This window comes from Anastrepha obliqua, chromosome 5 (assembly GCF_027943255.1).
Source record: "Anastrepha obliqua isolate idAnaObli1 chromosome 5, idAnaObli1_1.0, whole genome shotgun sequence".
Lineage (NCBI taxonomy): Eukaryota > Metazoa > Arthropoda > Insecta > Diptera > Tephritidae > Anastrepha > Anastrepha obliqua.
Genome location: NC_072896.1, coordinates 34,403,589 through 34,409,588, shown reverse-complemented (window position 1 = coordinate 34,409,588; position 6,000 = coordinate 34,403,589).

The window sequence follows — 6,000 nt, the reverse complement described above, 5'->3', positions numbered from 1 at the left end:
CGGAGGAAACGATCGCTGCTGTAGCTGCAGCTATACAAAGCAATCCAAGGGTTTCAACAAGAAGCTTATCTGCTCAACTTGGTGTCAGCCGACAGTCTTTGCAAACAATAATGCACAAAGATTTAGACTTATTTCAAAACAAAATTCAAATGGTTAACAAACTGAATGCAGCAGACTTGCCGATTCGCTTGGAATTTTGCCAGAAGATCCTGCAAATGGTGGAAGAAGACCAAAACATGTTAAACTGCCTTTTCATGTCTGATGAGGCCCATTTCGATTTAAACGGCAATGTGAACAAACAAAATTGTCGAATATGGAGTACTTCTAACCCACAGATACTCCACGAGACGGAATTGCATCCTCTTTGCGTGACAGTGTGGTGTGCGGTTTCTTCGCGCTGTATTGTCGGGTCCTTTTTTTTGAAGAAAATGGTCACACCGTTACGGTTACTGGAGACCGTTATTTGAAAATGCTGAAAGAATTTTTCTATCCAGAACTACGCTGAAAGAGAATTCCTTTCAACTCTGCGTGGTTTCAACAAGATGGGGCAACGTCTCACATAGCCCAGACTGTTATGACAGAGTTGCGACGAAAATTTCCCAATAAACTGATTTCAAGAAACTCCGAATTTCGTTGGCCCCCCAGGTCGCCTGACCTTACTGCACCTGACTTTTTCTTGTGGGGTTTATGTAAACGAGAAGTTTATAAAACAAAGTCAACAAATTTGGGCGAACTAAAACAATCCATTCGGGCAACAATTGCGGCTATTCCTGTCGCAACTCTCAAAGCAGCAATGAACAACTTTTTACTAAGATGCCGCACTTGTGTCAACGAGCATGGGGGGCATTTAAATTCAATTATTTTTAAAACTAGTTAAGCTACATTTAAAAAAATTTAATGACCTTCAACTTGAAAAAAAAAAATGAATTCCATACACTAAACAAAAAGTTATTTGAGTTTCTTAATGTAGCAAAATTCATCAACCACCCTGTTCTTACGATCAGTCAAAAATAGTGAATTGTAAATCGTCGTGGGTACTTTTTGTTGCTAGCTACAATGTCACTCGATAACCCTTTATTATTACCGATATCCGTTGCAGGAGTATAGCTACGACTTTTCCATCCACTACTTTTACGACTGCTCCATCATCCTCTTTACCATCATCATAATCATTATCGTTACTTTTACTATTATCATTATGATTACCAAGAATATAACCATTAAAATTACTCTTACTATTGGCTGTACAACTAATTAATTTCGTTTTTTGTTAAAAGACCCATTTATTTAAGTATAAAAGTGAAAAAATATTTTATTCAAAATATTGTCCATCGGAAGCGGCAACTTTTTCCCATCTTTCAGGCAATTTATGGACTCCATCCCAAAAACACTTCTCATCTTTTGCGCAGAGAAATTCATCAAACCATTTTTTAATACCTTCAACATTGGTGAACCGTATCCCAAAAGGTGATTCTGCATCGACCGAAGCAAGTGGTAATGTCTGGGCTATAAGGCGGGGGAGGTAGAATTTCCCATCCGGCATTTTCCAAATCATTTTTGACCGGTACTGCAACATGTGGCTGAGCATTGTTTTGATGGAAAATCAATTCTGGCCGTTTTTCGGCTATTGCTTGCTTCAGACGTATCAATTGTTGACTGTATAGCTCTCTTGTGATCGTCTGGCACGATTTTAACTGCTCATAGTACAGCACCCCCTGCTGATCCCACCAACCAAATAGAGAGCATTACCTTCAAACCATGAATATTCGGCTTTGATGTCGATTTGGCTGGTTGGCCTGGCTTCACATTTCATCTTTTACGCTTTGGGTTGTCGTAATGAGTCCACTTTTCATCACCAGTGACAATACGATGCAAAAACCATTTCTTTTTGTAGCGATTAAGCAGCATTTCAGACATGCAAAAACGTCTCTCGGCTTCAATTCGTGTGGCACCCAATTTCCTTGTTTGTGAATGTATCTGGCTGCTTTTAAACGTTTAGAAATGGCTTGTTGAGTGACTTCCAATGTTTTTCCGGGTTCTTCTTGAGTTTGACAAGGATCTTGATCGAGTGATGCCTCCAATTCTTCGTCTCCAAACTTTTTTGATGGACCTGATCGCTCTTTGTTCTCTGTGTCAAAATCACCACTTTTAAATCGTGCAAACCACTGCTGATATACCCTTACCGCTGGAGCATATTTAGGATAAGCTTCTGAGAGTAAACGATGTGCTTCTGTTGCACTTTTCTTTAAATTGAAAAACAAAAGCAAACCTCGCCGCAAATGCTATTTTGTTGGAACGTAATTTGACAATTTTACTGTAATAAAAAAATTTGTGTGTTTACTAATATTCACTGTGACATTTCAAATTTACTGTCAAAATATTGACTACATAAATAGATATGAGATTAGTAACAAATACGAAATTAATTATTTGTACACCCGATATTTCCACCATAATAAATATTGCAGTTCATTACATTTAAAATTACCATTTGTCATTACCATTTCAATTAACATTACCATTGCAATTACTATTAAATAATATTGTCCGTTTTCATTACCACTATCAATATAACTACCAATACTTACCATTTTATTTACAATTACCATTACATTTAATAAAAAAATAATATATATCATTCCCATTACCAATACCACTATCTTTACTATTAATATTGCCTTTTAAATTACAATTACAATTACATTTTCTATTATCCCACGCTACCATTACTTTTCTCATTACAACTGCCGTTTTCAATAACGCTATGGCTTTAACTAATATTAACCAATACTATTACTTTAGCCATTACCATTACATATAACAAAAACCTTATTAATTACATTACCATTGCCATTACATTTGAGATTTCTATTGCGCTTATAATCGCTATTACCATTACTACCATCATTATAATTATATTTCATTTTCATTACCATTACCAATACCAATACCATTACCATTACCATTTATATATATATTTACTATTAAAACGATCACCATTTGAATATCACAATCATTACAAATACATACCAATACTGTGCCATTACTACAATACTTTCATTAGCATTACCATTACCACTTTCAAAATCTCTAGCACTAAACTACCAGTACTATTAGCATTACTATTCAATTACCATTACCAAAAAATTTTAATTTGTGTTACCACAAGGCTACCATTACCAATACTATCGAATGACAATTACTATTACAACAACCAATCCAATATAATTCTTGTTTACCACTATCACTAACATTACTACTACTTTTACCATTGCCACTGTTGTAACACGAGAACCTTAGTACTTATTTGCCATGAAACCATTTAGATGCTCTTATGAAGCGTAGAGTAGGCTTTCTCCCAACACCAGATAGTTGCGTAAAAGAGTCAAAATTGTATTTTCCTAACAACCTTGCTCTACTCCTGGCTAAGGCTGGAAAATAACATGAGAAATGTTTTCCTGTTTCTTCCTCTTCCTTGTCTCTACAACTTCTGCAGTATTCATACGAAAATACTCCTAGCCTTGAAGAGCGCTTACCTATCAACCAATAACCGATGACGCAAGTCACGCCCTACGAGATATTCTCTCTGGAGAGGTTGATCAATTCTCCTGACCGTTTCTGATCTATTTGCGGTCAAATTAGCCTGGTTGTAACACAAGTATTTTCTTCTCTCCATGATCTATTGGCCTCTTGGAGAATATTATTTTCTATTCTTAATTAGCAAGTTGTCATAGGGATTCCAATGTTGCCTCTGTTTTCAAGAAGTGGAAGCTTAGTACCCTTTCTAATGGTAAGGCCTAAGCTAATCGGCCTTGCTACTTTATTCAATATTTCTTAGCTTTTTCTAGCCTCATGTTTGCAGTTTGGTCCCAACACAAGTTCAAACAATATCCAATCGTCTAAGTATGTCAAAAAGCTTTACGTGCAGTACGTTATAAAAGACCTTACTTTAAAAAATTCTCAACACAAATTTTTCACATTGAATAAACTTAAAAATTATTAAATTTTTTATTTTATTTTTTCAACTTACTTCTCTCACAACAAAATGGTGACAATGTTCAAAATACTTGGATTACTTGGCATTGAATCGCCCTCAATATGCGCTCAGATGAGATAATTTAACTCTTTAAGTCTCGTTATTGTTTCCATAATTTTCCCCTTCATACTCAGAATTTTCCCCGCCATATTATTATTGTAAATGTCGACTGGTTCATAATAGTATTTTGCTGAATTATAATTCCGATCCAAAATTCCTCTCTGTGTATGCACTAAACTAACATTAGCCACCTTCATTGCAGCAGCGGCACTCCAACCAGCCAACCATTAAATGCATTTAGCAGTACTTTCAGACTCGCACAATAGTTCGAAGCGTAACAAGAAGTGCTGAAGGAGGCGAGCTTAAATCGGCTAACTAAGTGAGCATAATGCGCCGATTCCTCTTCTGCCTCCATGACTGCCGCTATCGCTACCGCAGCCACAGTCGCTTATGCTGCTACGCTTTGAGGCGTCAAATTAAGAGTTTCTAAAGTTTTTGCTGCAACAACAAACAGCTGCAGCAACAGCACTGGTGACCGCTAAGCAGTTTCCCCAACTTGAATGCAGCCTCTTAGCTAGTTAAATGCGTTTTTACGTATGTATATATGTATGTGTATGTATGTATGTAATGAATTTACTAGTAAGTTTATATGTATTGCTTCTCCTTGGCTGCTATTTAACTTCATACAATTGCTGTTCTAATTAAATAAATATCCGACTTTATTGCTCCACTAACGTTCTGTTGCTCTCTCTTCCATTAAGCAGCTGCAATAGCCAAGCTCAGACGCATACATACACACACACACAGCCACAGAGAAACCACTGGTGCACTAGTGCAGGCACAATTACTTGGATGGAAACTCTTAAAGATAACAATATTTCGTATTGCTTCTTAGTTGCTATTTCTTTTTCGACTTTGTTTAAAAAGAAATAAAAAGCAATAAATACTTTGCCCTGCATCCTCATTAGACAGCCAAGTATGTGTGTATGTACATAAATTACGAAGAGCTCATTTTATATGCAGCAACTTAAAATATGCATAGGGTTTTATTAGGTTGCGTTTTTACCTCTGCGTGCTGATAAAATAATAAACTCAGAAATATTACAGTGAAAAATGAAATATAGTTGAAAAATTCGGCAATTAACTTTAGTAGTTTTCATTGTTACAAAGTATGCAGGATTAGTTGAAGGTGGAAGTGGAGGGTGTAAGTGGAGGATGAATATGCAGTTATCGGAATAGTGCGCTGTACATTCAATAAGTCACCCAGTTAAGACGAATTCGATTCGATTTATAGCTAAAGCTTCTTACCAAGTCTCCCAGGTGTTCCGACTCCTTTGCAACGAAAGCAAAGCCTTATGGAATGGTGCAAATGGGAAGCTCGGAAGAAGTCAAGTTCAAAAACACCATCTTACATAATATTCATAGCTGGTGTAGCTCCATAAAGCAGAAGAGCAACATTTTGATTCGTTTTTTTTTTTAAGTTTTTTAATGCGAAACTGGATGGGCATTCCCTACTCGCAACGATTGTTGGCAATGGCGCCCACATCAAAATTCTTTCCAATTGAGCTGATTGCATATATCAAATACTAAATAGTCTTAAGTGAAACGTAATGTATGTCTAAGAATTGTTTGTTTAGTTTTTGCAGGTTATACAGCTCGTCTAATCATATTAAACATCATTTCCAGTTTCACTTCACATTAAATCAATTGAATAAGAAATAATCGTTGGGCGAACGTTGCGAAGAGCTTGCGCTCCCTAGTTTTTATGCAAATACAAATTTTGCCAAACAAGCTGTTGCTATTTATATCTTTATTTGCGTACAACGTTTGAATTCTTTTATATAAATTGTTTTTACTCCTTCTGCATCTTATCTTTCTTGCTTCACAACCAGCGCTCGGTTATCTTTATTGCGTTTGTATGCTGGTTGCTTGCGCGGTATCTCTCATCTCTCTCGGTTGTCTCT